Genomic DNA, 22,299 nt, shown 5'->3' on the forward strand with positions numbered 1-22,299 from the left:
AATGGTTCTTCAATGAACATAGTAATTTAGGTTTAAGGGTTTGAATTTTTTTAAGCCTAAAACCTAAACCTAAACCTAAAAGTAATTATTATACAAAGAAAGTGATCATGATGTTAATAATTATGTGATAATAATAATAACTGAATTTCATAAAAGTAGCTTTCCTCCCTGTTTCCATAAGACTTTAAGAATATGAGTAGATGTTGGAACTTGAGGATTTCCATATTTGCTCATACAATTATTTTAGTAGTTTATTTCTTTTAAAACTGATAAATTTCCTTCATCCTCAAATAGTTTACTATTACACATGACTTTCCATATATACTAAATTGCACACATTTATTGGTGACTAGCAGGACACACTGATTACGTTTTCCATTCTATACAATAAATTATAAATTATCTTATACAAGACCGTATACTACATTTTGGTTTATTTTACTATTACATTGATTTGAAAGTAAACACTTTAACACTATGATGAGAATTTTAAGTAAAAATGTAGAAAATATAAACATCTTAATAGTTGATGTGGATTTTCAAATTTTTTATCATGCTTGTTTTTATAAAAATTTCCACTTAGTAGAAAAAAATAATTAATATGACTTCAGACAAATTAATTTATAGTCCTGTTTTCAATGCCTACAGAGTTTAGCTGTAATCAATAACTGTTTCTCCAAAGAAAGTAATTTTTCTCTAAAACTTCTGAGGTTTGCACTTGTCTTCCTACTAGAGCTGCATTACAGGCTTCATTGATACGACTTTATCTGCTGTAGACACTGTTTTGGGTTTTAACAGCCACATGAAAAACTTATTTACACCACAACTTAATCTGCCAAAGATTTTTCCCCCCTATTGCTGCCAGGAATAGCTATTTGGTTTATGTGTGAGTAAAAATTTTAATAACACTATGCCCTAATATAACTTACATTGTTTTCTACTCGAAAGAGGTTCTGTGCTTTTCAATAACTTGCAGGTAACATAGAGTGTGTCAGCATTTGTTTTTATTTAGGGAAGACACTCATAGTTATTACTGACTATTGATTTAGAGATTTCACTTTTAAAGTGTAGACTTAATTTTTAGGACAGTATCGTTCTTCCTTTGGCATATTTGCAAAGTCATCATAGGATATAGTGTATCTAGTATTTTTTTTATTCACAAATGCAATAATATCATCAGTGTCAAGTTTCAATGCAATCTCACTTGTGATATTAGACAATTGGAATTTCTGTAGATTATATTATGACATAAAATGTGAGATACAAGCTTAACCAGTAGAAAAGACAATAAAGGTATACTGATGTACCTTTTACCCTCCAGGTAAAAGTCAAATTATTTCAAATATGCTTTGCAAATGGAGAAAAAGTTTACTTGTCAGATCAATTGCAGCATACCGTATTGTTGGGGAACTATTATCTTCCAAACGCCCAAACATGTTGCACACGGGAGTCTGGGTAGGAACCTGTTCGTGGGGTAAATGAAGGTGGGCGTGTGGAGAAAATAAAAACCCTTCGGGAGCTGATTCAGCGATCACTTTATTGCCAAATACACACATTCTTATAGAGAGTCTTGACTTACAGGATTTCCAATCACATTAGAGCTCAACATTATTGGCCTATCCCTTTTTCCTCTCTGCTTTGTCCAGTCCCCTTCAAGGCTGCATTGTGCTGTTGGAATGACTCGCTTAAGGCAAACGTGAAGGATTCTTCGTTTCATGCGCAGGTGACTAGGGGGTCCAGTGTGGCTCAAGCCTGGACACAGACGCAGGTGCCCTGTTTTGCTCTCTCTGCCCAGTTACTCCCCCTTGCGATATTTCACTTCAGGGTGTTTTTGCAAGTTGGGGTTTTTCCTGCTCCAGTGCCCATTGCCCTGCTCCACACCATATACTACTGTTTCCGTTGATTTGTTTCAGTGAAGACACATATTGAGAGGAAATATACTCTTTAAAGAATCCTTATATAAATAATAAAGATAGTCACAGACCTATCCAACTTTTGCATTAATCACATGGTAAATTTTAGTAAGTCAATGTAATTACTCATCACTCATTTATCTTTCATATCATTCATTGATGAATAAAGTACTCCATATTATACTCAGAAATGTGGTATTGTGACTGTGTAGATTTTATAGGGAAAAGCAAATTTGGGGATTTATATTTGGTGTTTCTACCATATTAGCCTTTAGTACATATGCCAGTGAACTATTTTGCAGTTACTTTTTCCATTTGTGAAGTAGTTATTTCATCCCAAATGCAGGAATTAATGTGGTGATATCATTGTGATATGTTCATTGGTTAAATTAACCCTTTATAAACATTTAATCTAAAAACTCTATTTTACCATTAGTTTACATAAATTAAAGTATTTTATTCCCTCAATCTGTCATTAATGTAAAGACAGCCTCCTGTTATTCTTGTAACATTCATAGCCATCTTAGGTAAATCATTTCACAAAATTTTGAAAAGATTTTGAAGAAATATTTGCAACGTATTTAAATTAGTTTTATTCTTTCTAATGTAACAAATCTAGATGCTAAAAAATGCTTTTCCAAGTTCAAAGTATGACACAGGGCTTGTAAAAAAATCATGGTAGGGGTATGATCCTTTATAAATGTTCAGAGGAAAATATGCATCCCTGCCTTTTCCAACTCTAGAGTTAAACAACACACCTGTTTTTGGCTTTCATCCTTCACCCTGGAATCAGCAACAATGCATCTCTCTGGACATTTTTCCTAGACATATTTTCCAACTCTCTCCCTATTCTTCCCTTTTCCACTTTCAAGTAGATTTTTTTTCTTCAGAAAATTCAGCCATCTTATTGATGTATTGCAATTTCTCTATGTTTTACCATATCACGTAGAAAATTTTTTAATATTTTTATTTATTTTAAAATTTTAGGCAATTTCTGACCAATATCTCCAGTTCATCACACCACTCTCCACCCTGATTCTCCTTTTAGATTCAATCCCTGGAACCACATGTAGCCCCCCTAGCCATGCCAGAAGTGCCTCCAGGCACTGATCCAGAAGTAAGCCTTGAGCACCACTGGATATGGCCCCAAACCAAAAATATTAAAAGTCACTTAAAATCCAACATTGGGGTGGGGAAAGCATAACCAAGTACAGTGAATAGAGCTGCATTGAATAGTGAATACTAGTTGCAATACAGTGACTCCATTTTTATCTCAGGCATTAAATTTGGGCTTCCAAGCATTGCCAGGAATGATACCTAGGGACAGTGCCAGAAATAAGCCTTGAGCACCATTTGAGTGTAACTGAAACATTCCCTTTTCTTTTCTGCCCACCGAAAATTGTGCAAAAGTTCCATTTATTCTCTCATTCCTTTAATTTTCTTTTTCCTACCTATATTAAGGTATACCTATATTTAATGAAACAATCATTAAATTTTTCATTAAAACAATCATTAAATTGTTTCATTAAAAACCTATATTTAGTGAAACAATCAGCAGAAGAATAACTGAATAACATTCTATTTTGCACACCTTGATAATGCAAGTCTATCACAGAACTTAAAGTGTTGCAATAATCATCAATTCATAAAGAAAAAAAGGAACTGCTTTTCAAATTGAATGACTTTTCCCATTAGGGTTCAAATCTTATCTGAGAACAATAAAATATTGGAAACAAAAATAGAAAAATAGAAAGTGAAATTTAATTTAATTTGCTGGTAAAAAAGTTAAGAAGTTCGAAAACGCAAGGTTTTTCCTCTTTTTTTCCCTAACTTTCTTTCCCTCTTTTCCTATTTTTAAAGGGGTTTTCAATATTCTCAAAGTACAATTAATTTTCTCCAGGGTTTTTAATTTTTTGGTTTGTTTAAATAATGGAACAAAGAAATGCAATTTATCCAGTGAACCATGAAATGAGTCTTGGAAGAATAAACTTCCTCTGAACATTTTGGGCTTAGACTACAGCACTCTTTCAGAAACAATCTCTGTTGAGTCAATAGAAGTTTATCCCACTTATGAAGGGTAACCTTCAGCGAAGCTTTGTCCTGGTTTTAAATACTCTTAGTAAGAAACACAGATTGCATAATGCCTATAAAAATGAGTTCATATTTTAATAATTTCTATGAAGTTGGGTTTATAATTACCAATTACACAATGTCTTCTTTAGCTACATGCTATTCGACAATTTTATATTTTACTGAAACAAAAAATGTAACTAGCTAAAGTGCTCATAGCAGTGCCTTATAATTATGATTGTGCAAAGAAGCTGAGAATTACAACTTATAAAAATTATATTTTAAAAAGTAGTCATGTGTTTTATTATTAGTGATACCTAATTCTAATACCATAATAACAAAAGAGCTGTTTGTTTTTTTTTTTTTTTTTGGCTTTTTGGGTCATACCTGGCAATGGCCAGGGGTTACTCCTGGCTTTGCACTCAGGAATTACTCCTGGTGGTGCTCAGCGGATCATAAGGGATGCTGGGAATCGAACCCAGGTCAGCCGAGTGCAAGGCAAACGCCCTATCTGCTGTGCTATCTCTCCAGCCCCCAGGAATATGTTTGATGCCATTCAAAACAGAAAGCAAGAAAGTCATGCTAGCATAAACTGGGATGCTACCAGTTTGGGTCCTGGAAGCAAGGCCCAGGATGGCAGAGCACTGTGGGGGGAAGAGCCGACAGCTTTGGCCCTTCCAGAACCCACGGGGATAGCCCCTAGCAAGACCCCCGTGGAGGTAAGACTGTCAGGGAAAGGTCAGGCCTGGCATCCCACCCTCAGAGTTGCTTGTCTGCAGGCCCGCCTGCTGGTGGGGTGGGAGCTGGGGTGGGAGCTGTCCCAGGCCTGCCAGTGACCCCTCCCAGAACTCTGCCGTACCCTGGAGGACCCGGCTCACCGGCCCTCGTGAATGAATGGCCCTACCCGAGCAGGCCAGCGCGTTGGTCAGTGTCTGTGGCTGCACATCCGTCCCAGAGGCTACAGGTTCCTTACGTTTTTTCCCCACCAATCTCCAAATCCATGAAGGGGCGACTACCAGCATCAAGCAGGCAGCAAAGGCAATTAGGGGACCAGCACTGCCGAGCACTGTCTGGGTGCTAGTGGGCGCGCAGGCAGAGTGCAGGGGAGAGGCAGTAAGGGAGCAAGGCGCTGTTACTGTGATAGCCGACTCTCCCCGGGGGCCCGTCTGTCTCTTCCTCATCAGCGCTCTTACCTCTGAGGGTCCCACTGCCTGCCCCCTGCCCCGGCCCGGGCCTGCCCCCTGCCCCAGCCCGGGGAATGTACCCTGCCCACAGGAAGAGGCCTCCTCACGCCAGGTCTTAGTCTAAAGGGGCCTGAGCAGGAGTGACAGTGACGCTCCGGGCAGGGAGTGCCTGCCCACCTGAGCAGGCTGCAGGAGGCTCTGCTGGAGGCCGAGCTCCGGGTTCAGGAAGGTGCAGATCTTTCTGAGGAGAAGCATTATGTCAGCTCTATCGATGTCCAAAGGCTTTGAAATTAAGGCTCTTAAACACATACCGTACTTGGCAAGAAAGTATAGTGTTTGCATTTCTATTCAATCAGGACAGTCTTGTTCAAAGCAACATCATGACCCACACTACAGTGAATAAATTCACAATCAAAATCATTTTAGAATCATTTGAAAATTATATGGTAGCACTGTCGTCCAGTCGTTCATCGATTTGCACAAGTGGGCACCAGTGACTAATAAATTTTAATTAAGTAACTAAAGTGAATAAATAATAAGGTCTGAATATGATGTTCACATTCAATTTCACTATGAACTTTACTGTATATTTAATGTCAATAACTTCTTTAAGGGCTGGAGGGCATTTGCAGCTGGTAGGGCATTTGCCTTGCACCTGGTTTGATTCTTCTGCCCCTCTCGGAGAGCCGGGCAAGCTACAGAGAGTATCCCGTCCACACAGCAGAGCCTGGCAAGCTACCCGTGGTGTGTTAGATATGCCAAAAACAGTAGCAACAAGTCTCACAATGGAGACATTACTGGTCCCTGCTCGAGCAAATTGATGAACAATGGAACGACAATGCTAGAGTGCTACTGTGTTAAATTCTTTAAATTTTTTAAGTTTATATATTGGCAGCATGCTTTCCAATTTCTTTAAAAAAGAACATTTTATTCTTTCTACATCCAATAATATTATATGTTGACTGTAAATATTGATTGCAGAAATTTGAAACCAACATATTGAATTAGAATTTATTTCCACTTATTTGTACATAATAAAAGATAAGGCTTGAATCGCAAAAAAAAAAAAAAACAAGTAAAATGTTTCAAAATGACTATTGGAAGGAACCTGAAATGTAATAGTTAATCAGATGCAACATAAAATGTTTACTTCTGAGCAATAGCTTGTTGAGCTGACCTGTAATTCTGATGTCAGCAATGTAAAGAAGTAATCATTTTCAGTATTTTCAGTTCAAGATGCATATGATAGCAATTGAGATAATATAGTGGTTAGGAATTTGTCTTGCAGAGATGATATAACAGTACTATTGTGTCTTTAGCACTGCATATCGGCCCCCAAATGCCTGAGGAAGTGATCCCTAATCTAAATCCAGGGGCAAACTCTGAGCACCATCAGGTGTGGCCTCCTCTCTGCAAAATAAGGAACATCTGAAAGAGTTCTATAAGCCAGATAAGCTGGAAAGCTTAGTGCATGTGGGAGACATTAGGAAACCAGTGCAAAAGTAGACAGAAATTAGGGTAAAATACTTCAAAAGAGAAAATATTTCCCATGGTAAAATTTTGCATTTCCATTGTACTTTGTGTGTTTCCAAAAAGCAGTTTGGGAAATATGTGTGTCAAATTTGAGGTTCATTTGTGGGATGGGAAAAAGCAGAAAAACATCAAATAAGTAAAACCTTAAAAACTATATATAACTATAAATTTTGCTTGATTCTTGATTGAGTTCTAAACTACATGGTCTTAAAAGAAAAGCCCAATACCTCAGCTAAAAACAGCTGGTGAAGAAAAATCATCTATAATCATGAATAGATATCTTCCATAAGGGATAAAGGTTTCTCAGTTTGAATATTGCTAGTTAAGTGGCTATTATAACAAATAAGGTCAATAGCTAATAGTAGAATAAAAAGGTTCAGAGCCCAACTTTTTCAAAACTTAATATTTGCGATGACAAACAAATCACAAACACATGAGCCAATTTCAAGAAAAAAAGCAGTTCTCAGAAACTGAGTTATAATCAATAAGCTTTATATATAGCAAAATAAGACGTAATTTTTGAAGTGAAATAAAATGCTACTTTGCTACAAAAAAATTATACAGTGATACTAATTTAATGTTTAATGTATAGGTAACCGATATATGAAAATGAAATAATTTGAAATAATAATCTACAATGGGAATTAACTGAAACTTAAAATATACCATATGATAGTTAACACATATTTAAGTTAACATAAAAATAATCAGTGTGGTTAAATTTAAATTAACAAATTTTTTTCAACTTGAATGACAGAGAGGAACCAATGTTTCACAGTGAGAACAGTAGCCTGAGGTGGTGGAGATGTTAAGGTGCATGACTTGCATCAGCAGACCCCAGCTGGATCTCCATATCACATGGTGCCTCTCATAGCAGAGTTGGAAAAAGCTTTAGTGCCTTCCACCTCCAGCACCACACAAGGCAATTCTTAAGCACTGAAGAGTCTGAGTAGGAAGGACCACAGCCTCAGAAGTGCTCCAAAGTTAACAAAGAATCTTCAGGAAGGGTTCTGGGCCTTCTGAACATCACTGAGGAGATTCCTTCAATCTCCTAGAACAAAATAAATGAAAAGAAGTTTAAGAAACTTGTGAGATATTCCTCTTGCAATTTTAGTCAAAAGAGAGAAGAATATTTTTTAAAAGACTTCCGCTCCCACCAGAAAACAACAGTTTTAAAATTTGCCAATTTCAGTGAAAAATATTAGTTTAGATATTTTTTGGAAGTATATTATTTTTATTTTTAGAATTAGATATGAAATCATGGTTGCAACCAAAGCAAATAAAAGCATCACAACAAAAGAAAGCTATAATACTATGCCTAGTGACAATATAATGAAGAGTTAATGAAAATTAGTGATTTATCTTTTGTCAGAAATTGTGAAACCAAGACACATTGTAATTCTTTGAGGAACTTAAAAAATAATTTTTAATATAGAGACCTGTACAAATCTAAGTATTTTTCAAATCTAATTTAAAATAAAATAAGTTTTATGATGGAACCAAAAAAGTTTATTGCTGTCTGAACTAAGCATCAAGGGTTATTAAAGGAAGTCATGCTAAAGAAATAGCTATTAATAGGTAAACTATACAATGACCAATAGAATTGAGAAGTACAGAGATGTTAAAGATATTAGCAAATACAAAAAAACTCCACATGTATATATGTGTATGTACATATGCATTAGTATGCATAATTTGGTATGATTATATATATGGCATATTACCAATAAAACCCAAAATGTTGAACAGTGTTTTCTTGGTTATTAACACATATAGATTATATATATAATAAGAGTAGTATAAAGAATGAAGAGATTTAAGTGGAATAGTACTATTGTAAATTTCTTATTTTACCAGAAGTAATACAAAAATATAATATAAAATAATAATTTTGAAAGGTACAAAAAGCACAGGAGTTTAATGGTCAAATGACCTATATACACTTCCTGAGTTTTAAAAGATCTATATATAAAAAATAATAAATAAAAGATCTAGATATGAAATCATTGTAAAATCATGTTTTAACTTAATAAAAGCTTTATTAAGGTTTAAATATAAAGCATCTGTGGAAGTCTCAAGAGAAATAAATATATTATTAATTATAATTATTACCTATGCATAGATTTATACACTTTCGGATTATATAATTTTTATGTTGAAATCATAATATTGAATAGGAACCACTTAACATACAATCACATACTTTTTGGGTTTGTTTGTTTTTTTTTTGCTCTTTTGGGTCAGACCCAGCTATACACAGGGATTACTCCTGGCTTTGCACTCAGGAATTACTCCTGATGGTGCTCAGGGGACCATATGGGATGCGGTGAATCAAACCTGGGTTGGCTGCATGTAAGGTAAATGCCCTACCCAGTTTATTATCTCTCCAGCCCCACAATCACATACTTTTAATTACACCTAGAATGAAACCAACTTTTCACAAATAAGCACTCAATAAATCAGGTAGTTTATTGAAAAATATTTGAAAAACTGCAAAGAAAAATATAATTAGAATATGTATACAAATATATGAAATATAAAATATAGTTTTAAATATGTATATATAAATAATGTGAAAGAACAATATTTTCATAAAACAGTTGTGTAATATGTAGATAAAAATTCAAATATTTTTATATATTAAACTAGTATAATCCATTTTTATTAAATGTACTATTTTTCATAACATGATCTAAGTCTATACTTAGTATACTTTGTAACCCATTTTTATGAGGTTCTGAACAATGTTTGGGTAGTTTAAAAATGCTGATGTTTAAATTTTAAGTATGCTCCCCACCTACTGCTGATTAAGACTAAAAGACTGAAACCATAGGTAGCTGCACATGATAGCTATATTTATTTTTTTCTCCTCTTTTATTCCTTATTATTATTTTTTTTACTCTATGGTGGCCATAGATTTGTAGGTAGGGTTAAATTTCCAACAAAATGTGATAATTTGGGGGGCTGGAGCAATAGCACAGCGGGGAGGGCGTTTGCTTTGCATGCGGCTAACCTGGGTTGTATTGCGAGTGTCCCATATGGTCCCCTGAGCACTGCCAGGAGTAATTCCTGAGTGCAGAGCCAGGAGTAACCCCTGTGCATCGCAGGGTGTGACCCAAAAAAAGCCAAAAAAAAAGTGATAATTTTGTCTTTTGTTGCAGATTTTAAAATGTGACTTAGATACAAGTCTACTTAATAACAACTTAATAACAACATTGTAAACAAAGATCTATCACTTAATATGCTAGGAATAATTTTGAGCATTTAAAATTTTTGCATTAATAAATAATTAAAATCTCAAAAATAATAATCATTTGTAAACTACTAAAATATAGCAAAATGGGCTTAAGCAAATCTCCCAAAATCACACATATACCTAGGAAGGAGCCTGAATTTGGGGTGAGGTGACCATATGCAGCTCTGCTCAGGGCTTTCTCCTGGCTTTGCACTCAGGAACCACTCCTGGAAGTGCTTCAGGGACCATATGGGATTTGGGGTCTCAAACCCAGGTTGGCCAAATACAAGGAAAATTCCCTGCCTGTTATACTATCACTATGACTCCAGGAGCCCAGTTTTGAACCCAGGCAGTTATAATCCAGATTCCAAAGTCTGTATATAATTGAAATTTTGAAGGAAAAAAAAACTTATTTTGTAAGATTTAATAGGTAACATGTGCATGGCAGATTATTAAACTGTAAAGCTTTATTTTAGTCAGTTATGTGATGAAGAAAGAGTAGCGGTTCAGAAATAATCAGCATAGTTGGGAGAATGAAATGCCTGTGGTATACTGAAAAACTGTCCCCAAAGATATCCATGTACCAATGACTAAAATCTGTTAATGTTTAGAGAGATTTGAGGATGTGATTATCAATATTTTAAGATATTGTAAGTGATCCAAGTAAGACCTTTTATGAAGCAATCAATACTGTCTTCGTATTAGGAAGCAAAGAGATTTCCCACAGAAAAATGACCATTGAGGTTGGAATAATGCAACCACAAGATAAGGAATGTTGATAACCACCAGAAGCTGAAAGCTCAGGAATGGAGAACCCCTGTAAATTTAAGAGGAAACGCAGCCTTGTTGAGACCCTGAACTTAAGCCTAGCAAACTGATTTAAGACTTACAACTTCTATGAGAAAATAGACTTCTTTTTTATTGGGGGCGGGGAGGGAAGAAATGACTGGGTTGGGGCACAGTGTTTGCACTCAGGGATCATTCCTGGAGCAGAGCAGTGATCACTCAGGGTCACTCCTGGCACGTGACTGACTCTGGTTTAGTACCAGGTACGTGCAAGTAACCGGCAAAGCAAGCATTCTATACACTAATCTATCTCTCCAGCCCCTGCATTTTTAGAAGTTTTACATTTTCATCATTTTCAATGAATCTTTTCAAAATACTTTTTTAAAAATATTTAAAATATTATTAATATTAAATATTAAAAATTAAAATATCACTAGAACAGCTTTGAATTGATAAAATAAGCTTTAGTCTCTGTGCTTTTAAAGATACAGTTGAAATAATTCTGTGTGTTTTGGGTAAAATGATTTGATTTTATATATATTTCAAAATAGTTACCACAATAATTCTTTTGAAACTTATCTTCACATTTAGTTACATTTTATTCTGATAAGGCTTTTAAAATATGTTCCTTTAGCAATATTCAATTGTACTTAATTTATTGCTCTATATGCATGATGTTTTACAATACATCCCCAGGGCTTATTTATCTTGCAATATCTTGACCATTTTTTCCCATGTCTCATCTACACCCTAAAGCTCTGACAATCTTCAAGTTGTTTTCTTTGAGTTCAAGATATTTAGGATCCACATATAAGTGAGCCCATACATGGAATTTGGCTTTCTCTATCTGACATTTTTGTCATAATTTCCTCACAGCTATTTCATGATTAGTTTTATGTGATTGTCAAAACATGAAATTTTAGTTTATTCTTTCGAGTTGATGTATGTTGAAAAATGTATATAAGATATTGCAATTAATTCTCATTCTTTTAAAAATATTTTTATATTTTGTATTATAGTTCATATTGCTATCAATTTATTTTCACTTTTCTAGTAACAAATGTATGTTTTTTGCTTATTATATATAGTCTTTAATTAAAGGTTAGATTAACTAACAACTTATTGGATAGCATTAAATCACTTTACCTAAGCTTTGTAAATTGAAAAATTCTCAATAATTTTAGGAGTTTTCATTGTTCTATTGCATTTTATAATGATATGGTGAGACTTCAAGTTATGAAATTTATTCTATCACAGTTCAAATTACATTTTATCACTACTGAGGTTGAGTAGTTTCTCAAATATTTATTCGTTCTTTTTTTAGTCTTTAAACTTCCTTATTGGATTATGATTCTTATGGAGACATACAAATGTGTTAACTATTCTCTCTGCATTTTTCATACAAATAGTTTTTAGAGTTTAAAAAAATTTTCAGGTTGTTTTTGTTTAAACACATAAATGCTTAAGAGTAAATCTAGTTATATTTATTGTCACTTGTCACTTGTCATTCTGTTGATCCTCTATTTGCTCGAGTGGGTGCCAGCAATGTCTCCATTTGTCCCTGTCACGTGCTAGTGTAGCCTAATGATATCTGCTAGCTCCAGGAACAGGAAGAGCCTCAAATTGTTCATTCAGTGTTATTAAGTTTATTCTTTTTTCTTTTTCCATACTTTGGAAGTATTTGAAAGGATTTCTATTAATTATTCTTTAAAATGTTTGAAAAATTTGGATTTGTACTTTTTTGGTAGTAAATTAGGCTGGAGAGATAGCGCAGCAAGTAGGGCATTTCGCCTTGCACTAGGCCAACCCGGGTTCAATTCCTCTGCCCCTCTGGGAGAGCCCTGCCTGCAAGCTACCAAGAGTATCTTGCTCGCATGGCAGAGCCTGCTAAGCTATCCCTGGCGTATTCAATATGCCAAATACAGTAATGAGGAGTCTCACAATGGAGATGTTACTGGTGCCCGCTCAAGCAAATCGATGAGCAATGGGATGACAGTGACAGTGACAGAAATTATATAATATTGTATATAACACAAATATATTTATAACCAATACTAATACAAATATTAAGATTCAATTAAAAATAAATAAGAAATAAGATTCAATTAAAAAAGGATTCAATTAAATAAATAAGAAAACAATAAATAAATGAAAATGCTATACAGGCTACCAAATCAGGAAAAAATTTACATAGTTATTTAATTTGAAATTTATAAAGCTATATAGATGGCATGACTCATTACAAATGAGGTTTTAAAATAATTAAATGCATGAATAAATTTATCTAATGTATTGAGAAGTGTAGAACTAGAACTCAGGTTTAGGATGTGTAATTTGTAATCGCAAGCTCCCACTTTTCCTGGAGCATATTTGCCAAGAATCATTTTTTGCTCTTGTACTTTTAAAAATTTCTTTGAAGAAGGGACAAAAATAGAGCTGATCTGTTTTTCATGTCACCTGGATTTAAGTAATGACAGTGTCCAACATAGATTTTATATCCTCTTCCTCAACATACTGCAAATTCTATTTGAAATTCCTGTAATTCTTTGCTCCCAAAGATTGAAAACTGGTTTTAATCTTTGTGCATGTGTTTTAGCTTCATCCTCTTGGCTACCTCTGCTGAAATCTGTAGCAATACAATAGTGCCTCAGATCACTTGACAGCATAATATAGAAATTTCATGTTTGGCAGGCTTTAACCTAGAAGACCCTAAAGGACATTTATCATTTACCAAGAACATCCTCATAGCTTCTCTTCTCCCATGTCCATAAATGACATGCTGTGATCTTGCCCACTTTGCACTCAGGGTGTTCTGTTTCAATGAGAAGTACACACCACTTCCCTCAGGGTAACTTCTAATCTTAAAACTTTAATCACATTTCTCACATTCAATTTCTGTTAGCTACTCAAGTATTTGCTTTTACCCTAAATTGAAATTTTTTTTTCAAGAATTACTCCTGGTGGTGCTAAGGGACCGTATGGGATGCTTGGAATTGAACTCCGGTCGGCTGCATGCAGGGCAAACACTCTATCCACTGTGCTATCACTCCAGCCCCCTGACTTGAAATCTTTAAAGACTTGCTATAGGGACATCTGTAATTCATGTATTTTAATAAATTTGGGAGAAAATTAAGTCAAACAAAGGGATCGGGTCTATCTGTCATATTAAGAATGAAGATATTTCTATATTATTATTTTCTTTTTTAAAAAAGTAGAACTTACTGGATATTATATGTTAAAATGATGAGAAAAACACTATGTTGAAAAATCCATTGTATGTTACAAAATATGTTTCATATTTGCTTTTTTCCTTTTTTCTTGGGTTATACCTCTGCTCTAGGGAATCACTTCTGGCAGTGTCCAAAGAACTGTGTAAAAACACAAAAAAGGAAAAAGGAAGGGGCGAGGAGGAGAGAGCACCTCACCGCACCGGGCACAGGGCACAGGGCAGTGGCGTTCTGTCTCTTCAGCCTCCTGCATTCGGTAGTCTCCAGCCATTTCCCCGACCCCAGGGAGATTGATGGAGATGATGAGGCAAGCGAAAGAAGGAACGAAGCCAAGCTGGTTGGTCTCAATCACAATTTATTCCAATCTCCTCTCTATACACTCCCCTCTCTCTGCTTCCTCCTCCTCCATCCTACTTCATTCTCCTTCTCCTCTGGATCTGGATGTGGATCTTGCTTCTCCAGATCTGGCACTGGGACTCTCCCTGGGACTGGCCCCAGCCCAGATCTGGCACTGGGACTGGCCCCGGGACCAGCCCTGGGACTCGACAACACTCCCCCCTGCCCACTCTCACAGCCTAGTTAAATCCCTAAGAATGAGGGGTTGGGGCTTACACATAGGTGTGGTCACAATCAATAGGGAGTAAAGTTATATCCTTTAGGGGATGCTTCTTTTAGGACAGATACTCTTTCAGCAGGACACCTGCCCAAGAGCGGAATCCCATGGGTGTGTTTCTCCTCTCCTTGTCCAACTAACATATAAGTATTCATATTATTAATCATTTTGTATGGACACAGCAAGAGATGCGTTAAGCTTATAGAATTGCTCTCCTGGGCTCATCTCGATCTCAGACTACAGTGCTCAGGCCAGATTAGTCTTTCCTATCCCTAGCAGGGTCCTAGTCTCATTGTTTCTTTTGGATCATGACATGACATGTCCATGACCAAGCTCTTAACATATAGTTAAGCATTAGGCACCTTGGCCAGGCCCATCTCGATGCCAGGGTAGCACATAACTCACCGCTTGCCCTGGGTCCGTCCCATCCCTTGTCAGGACCCTGCTTTTGGGGGTGCTAGGAAGTAAGGACAGCTGAGGCTTAAGTCAAGAAAGCAGATGCCCGGAAGTGAATAATATTCGAAGCCAATTAAATCCCATGTTACCAAAGCATATTAACAACTGTCTTTCTTTGTCCATACAAAAAGGATATTGCTTTAAAGTAAACTATTCAAAAGACATAAGAGAGGAGAAAGGCAATATCAACTTACAATACAAGTTCACTGTCCTAACAAGGTCTGACCTCACAAATTAACAGAGTTTGATTAGGGGAATTGCTGAATAACTTGTTGGGGAAGGGAGCATAGAAGTGATTATGTATAAACGAAGGAATGGGAGAGACTCCGGAAGCACCTTGATGAGCATGACTGATATACCTAAGCTCCTAGTGGCAAGGGGAGCAGAACATACCAATGTAGTCTAGAATAGTTTAGAAATTATTACCAAATAAAGCTAAAGTCTTTGTGGCAAGGGAGGAAGGACAAACCTATGATATGTTGAAATATCCATTGTATCTTACAAAATACGTTTCATATTTGCTTTTTTCTTTTTTTCTTGGGTTATACCTCTGCTCTCGGGAATCACTTCTGGCAGTGTTCAAAGAACCATATGGGATGCTGAGGATCTAACCCCAGTTGGCCGCATGCAAACAAGCACCTTACTAGCTGTACTAGATCTCTGGCCTCTTATATTTTGATATTTTAATATATTAAAAAATTTTAAATGTTTTTCCATAAGTTTGGAGTCCAATGATCTAATATTCATTTTATTAAATAATAATCATTGTAAACATTTTATGGTAAAAATATAGCTTCTTATATTCAATATTAAAAGCATGTCAATTTCCTTTTGATAGATTTCTAGATGAAATATAATTAATGACTGAATATAAGAACATGAACAAATGCTACAGATTTATTGCTGTTTTAATTTTAACCTTTGCAAATATTAATTCTCTATTCTCTGTTTTAAGCTAACATATGTTAGAAGAAATGTCAGTGATCAAATTATCTTATATTGACCAGTTTTGTCATTATCATTATTCAAAGTAATTATTAAAAGGAAAGAAAGATACTAGCTTGAGATGACAGGATGACATCAGAACATTGACAGACTAAATTTTCTCTAGATGTGAATAACAAAACATTCATAAATGGCAAGGTTGAAATTAAGGTAATAGGCCAATAAATGTTTCCTAACACTAATCTGATGTTGGCCAACATAAATTGATTTTTTTCCCTTTCAGCCACACTACTTAGTCTTTATAATTAATGTTGTTGCCATTGAATTGATAAAGAGTAAATAAAGTGCATCAACAATTTAATATCCAGTTAATTTGTACTATTTTTCATGGAACAAAAACTCAAGGTATTTCTGAGCCTTTGACAAGAAGAGCACTTATTTAAGGAAATCTGTTTATGTTTGGGTAAGATCATGTTTTCTTAGAATCATATTTGCTTCCCTGGAAAGACTGATGCTTAGTTTATGTTTTTTAATTGATTTACAAAATGTTTCAACAAGTACTTCAATTTCAAAACCTAGGAAGAATATTATATAAATGCATCCAAAAATGTTTCTGAATACTAGAGGAATAATGCTGAGAGAAAATTAAATAAACCTGTAACTTATGACATAAGGAAAAACAGAGGGGAAATTTGTAAAACATATTTATTAAAAGTTTACTGTTTAAAGAACATTCTAATTCTATGTGTATTAAACAATTTGTTTCTCTGATCAGCATTTGAAATAGACTGTTATTGCAACGATTACCTACATGATGAAGATGTTTGATATACTCTATGAGCATTTTTCAAAGACACACTAATAGAGCTAAGAACCAAATCCAGGAATTAGATGTAGAAAGTATGCATTATCAATGGACATTGTTTTAAGAAGGCATTCAAATAATCATAAGACATGAACAATGGACACCAATATTGAACACTTTTTTGTTTAGGATAATTTTAGATTTTTAGAAACATGAAGACAATAAAGAGAGTTGACATATACCAATATTCACTTCTTCCAATTGTCAACACATCTTTCTATCATGGTATATTTGTCACAATAAATTAACCATTATTGACAACTTATTAGAAAAATCCATACTTTATTCACATTTTTAAATTATTTATAATATTTGAAGTTAGTGAAGTTGGAGTTTTAGATGCCTTATCTTTCAGAAACAAACAGATAAAATTTTATTTAAAATGTTTTCAATACAAAGACAAAACAATTAGCTTAGTTAAAAACTTAGCATAATGATACATGGTACAGAAATCACTGAAATGTAAAACATATCATAACATATATATGGGGTTAAATGCCATAATTACATGTATTTTAATTACTTTTCTTGAGATGACATTATTTTTTAAATTTTGTTAGTATTTATTTATTGTTTTGTAGGATGATTTTAGATACTGAAATTACACTTTCAAGCTTTACTCTTCACTGTTATTTGGATGAGTAAACATTTACTTATTGATAGAATTAAGGTCATTAAGATATTCATTCTGTGTTTTATGTTAGGATATGCCACCAAAAGTACCTGCCATATAGCAGATGAACCTCACCTCCTTTTTTTTCTGATGAATTAATATTGTGTTGTAATATCATGTAAGTTTCAAGGGTAGCACTGTAGCACTGTAGTACTGTCATCCCGTTGTTCATAGCACCAGTAACGTCTCCATTGTGAGACTTGTTATTACTGCCTTTGGCATATCTAATACGCCACGGGTAGCTTGCTAGGTTCAAGGGTATATCTTAAAAATTAACCCATACAAATCTTTGGCCTTGGGTGATAAAGCTTATCAACAAACAGTTGGGATAGTGAAGGGAGGAATGAAAAATGGACTAGAATAAAAATTCATAGAACAGTGGATGGAGGATTATGACTACTTTGGTGGTGGTGATATTCAATGACTTTGTAGAGTAATACTAAAAATTAAAACACTATTGAAATAATATTGCCTATTACACCTAGTAAATAGATTCAGAAAGTCATAAAATGAACACCAATCATTGAAATTGTTCTAATTGCTAATGATATTAGCAATAGCCATTACTTTAAGTTCATCTAGACCAGATTTTCAAGGCATATACAAGCTATTTATTTGTTCATATTTATTTATTATAGTTCAAGCGTGTTAAAGTTTATCTACATACACAGCAAAATAACATTAATATAATTTAATGTTTCCAACATAAATTACTACACCCCACCACCACAACTGTTCTTAAGTCTTGCTTTCTTCCCCTTCGTATCCCCACTGTTATAAAATTGGTTTTACTAGAAATTGAAGTCCCATTTGACCCAGCAATACCACTTAAGGGAATATACTTTAGGGACCTAAAAACACACAGCAGAAACATCATCTGCACTCCTATGTTCATTGCACCACTATTCACAATATCCAGAATCAGGAAATAACACAGAGTGGCCACAAACAGTGAATGGATAAAGAAACTAAGGCACATCTACACAATGGAATACTATGTAGCTATTAGGAAAAATGAAGTCATAGAATTTTCCTATAATGGATGGACATAGAAAGTATCATGCTGTGTGAAGTGAGTCATAAGGAGAAAGTCAGATATAGAATGAGTGCACTCCTTTGTGGCATATTAAAAAAACATATAGTAGAAAATTAATATTCACAGCCAGGGGAAACAGGGGCTAGGAGGAATGGATAATGGTTGGAATAAGCCGCAAGTGTGTGTGGATTGGAGGGGTAGGTAAGATACAGAAGGAACTAGTATGACAACAAAAGCTGAAAATGATTACTCTGGAAGAGAAGTTCTCTTCAGTTGGCAAAGGGATATACCTGATGGCATTTAAGTATCTGTATTGCAAACCACAATGCCCAAAATGCATGTGCATGTATGTGAGTGTGTGTGTGTTTAGTGTGTGTGTGTGTGAGACCGAGAGAGAGAGAGAGAGAGAGAGAGAGAGAGAGAGAGAGAGAGAGAGAGGCATAGAGGCATAGAGGCAGGCTTGGGTGTGGTGTGGGGCTTGGGAGATGGGAGGTGATGGGAGGTAAACTGGGGACGCTGGTGCTCACACTTATGGAAGATGGATGTTGGAACATTCTATGACTGAAATCTAATCATGAACAACTTTATAAGGATCTACCTCACAGTGATTTAATTTAAAAAATCTTTAAAAAGTTAAAGAAAATTCGTTTTATATGCCAGTGCTGGGCTAGAGTGATTGCACAGCGGGTAGGGCACTTGCCTTGCACACGAACGACGCGGGTTCGATTCCTCAGTCCCTCTCGGAGAGCCCGGCAAGTTACTGAGAGTATCTCACCCACATGGCAGAGCCTGGCAAGCTACCTGTGGTGTATTCAATATGTAAAAAACAGTAACAGTAACAGTAACAGCATTACTGGTGCCCTCGCAAGCAAATCGATGAGCAACAGGATGACAGTGATATAGTGACACAGTGATGCCAGTGCTGAGGGTTTGTAAATGTACAATACTGTCTATTCTCTTTTTTCAACTTTCAATATTCCACAGTGAGATCACCTGATATTTATTCTCCCTCTGATTTATTTTGACTAACATAATACCCTTTTAGTTCTGGAATTTCTATGACTCTGAGATTGTTCTTCCTTGATTGTTGATAATATTCCTATAATCTTTCCTTTGTTCTTTATCTTTTCTGTTGCTTCTTTATTATTAGAACTGTTTACTGTATCTTTGAGTCAATTATATTTAACTTTTAGCTTGATCCAAACTGCTTTTGAGTCGTATTCGTATTTTATTTAGCTGTTTTACTTATATTTCAATCAACCATTTCTTTTTTTTAAAATGGTGTCTTGAATTTTATTCATTTTCTGTTCAAATGCCATTTTTAACTTACAAAATGTCAATATGATAATTTCCCTAAAGTGCTCTGCAGGTACATTGCAAAGGTGTGATGCTAACCCTTGAAAAATAAATTCCTGGCTATTTGTCTCCTTCTGTTGGCCCAACTGTTTATTTTATTTTATTTTATTTTATTGAATCACCATGAGATTGTTACAAGCTCTCATGTTTGGGTTACAGTCTCACAATGATCAAACATCCACCCTTCCATAACTGAGTTTTTAGCTTTCCATTGTTCCTAGTGCTATATTAACTGGTGACTGATTTGTTCTGAACTATGTTTGAATAGTGCTCTATGAGTGGATGAGCTCCAGCCACTGGACTAATGTATTGGAACTCACTCCACATGTAAGCTTGGTCTGGGTAGATGAATAGCAGTGCCTGGAGTCTTACTTCCTTGGCTGGTGCATGGGAGCTTCTAGATGGGCGGATTTAACTCAGCTTGGCGCCAGGCCTCAGAGCATAGCTGGTGACAATGAGCCTTACTTCCTTATCAGGTAAAACATAATTTTGTGCTTTAATGGCAGGGAGTTCTATGTGTAGGCTGAGTTGGCAATAATGCTGAGTAAATTTCCAGCTGCATTTAGAGTGTATAAGTGGGTGGGGCAGAACTGTCACATTGCTGTTTGAAGTTCGAGGCAAAGACTACAAAGGAACAGCAAGGGACACTTCTTGATCAAAGAAGGGGCAGGGAGGTGGCATCAGTGCCAGTTCTCACTTCAGTATGAGAATGGGTATTGTGCCTCAATTTTAAATCAATTAAAAGTTTATTTTGCTTCCCCCCTTATTTTTTAAAATTTATTTTTAATTGAATCACCATGAGATACAGTCACAGAGTTGGTCGTGATTAGGTTTCAATCATACGATGTTCCAACTATAATTCCTTCACCAGTGTACATTTCCCACCATTAATGTTCTTAGTTTCCTTCTTACCATCACCCTGCCCCATCCTCTCTCTATGGTTGTCACTTTTCTTCTCTTTCTTTTTCCTTTGCCATTATGGTTTTCAATAAAGGTACTGAAAGGTTATCTTGTATATCCTTTGCCTACTTTCAACATACAGTTCTTGTTCAGAGTGATCATTTACAACTATTATTGCCATAGTGGTCCCTTCTCTGTCCTAACTCCCCCCACACCAGCCTCATTGTGGTAATCTTCCAGTCAATGACTAGTCATCCTGGCCCTATTTCTACTGTCCTTAGGTATTAGTCTTATACTATTTTTTTTTAGTGCCCAAGAACAGAAAAGTGGTTAAGCAAAAATATGGTAGTCTACATAATGGAAAATTATGTAGCCACTAGTCATAAAATTTGCTTATAAATGGATGAACATGGAGAGCATTTTACTGAGTGAAATGAGTCAGGTGGCAATGGACAGACATAGAATGATTGCACTCATTTGTAGGATATAAAAAATATAGTTTTTTTTTATATCCTTAGACTTAGTCTATAGTGAGTCTATAGTGAGTCTATAGACTTAGTCTATAGTGAGACTAAGTCCCATTTATTTTAGACAAAGACCACTACATTTCTGTTATCTTTAAAATTCTCTCTTCTTTACAATAAATGTATTATATATGATATATATGTATTATATATGTATGATATATATGCATATATCAAACATCACCTCATCGTTTCATGATCACAATATAGGAATCATAGCATAAATTTATTGAATATATGATCGTTAATCCATATAAATAATACATTTTAAAACTCCTATTAACTATATGGCATTCTGTACACATATACTATCATCTTATCACTATCATCCTTTAGAAAATATCCTTTTATTATTAACTAAGTTGTAGCTCCCTATAATTTGTAGACTGAATCTTTAATCCAAATTTGACTGTATTTAGAGTTAGGAACTTTAAGAAGCAAATTAAAATTAAGAAACTCAGTAACAGTGGGATCTTAAATCATCAGAAGAGTGTTCTTATGAGAAGCAGAAGAGATTTTTCTCTTGTCACAAGTTGATAGAAACAGGCATGTGGAGACACATCAGAAATGGAATAATCTAAAATTCAGAAAGAGACATGTTACCAGAAATTAAGTGCCTTTTTCATGGCCTTTTTGTTATGAGAAAATAAACTTATGCTGTTTTCATAGCCAGTGTGTAATATTGTGTTATGGCATTCTTACCTGGACCACATAACCTTTGTTTCTTCTTTGGTTATCTTAGAGTTCCAATCATTCTTTGAAAAACCCCTGGTCCTCCATTCCACTTTTCTGATTTATATACTTGATAAATAAATAATTACAAGTTCAATTTATCTTCTTACTTACTTACCATATGCAAAAGGAACAAAATTAAAAGAAGGTCATAGCCATACCGACTTTTAATTCATGAAAAGCAAATCAAATGAGATCATAGAGTTGCCTAGAAATTATACAAATTCCCTAGTCAAGTCATTTTCCAACTC

Source organism: Sorex araneus, chromosome 4 (assembly GCF_027595985.1).
Source record: "Sorex araneus isolate mSorAra2 chromosome 4, mSorAra2.pri, whole genome shotgun sequence".
Classification (NCBI taxonomy): Eukaryota; Metazoa; Chordata; class Mammalia; order Eulipotyphla; family Soricidae; genus Sorex; species Sorex araneus.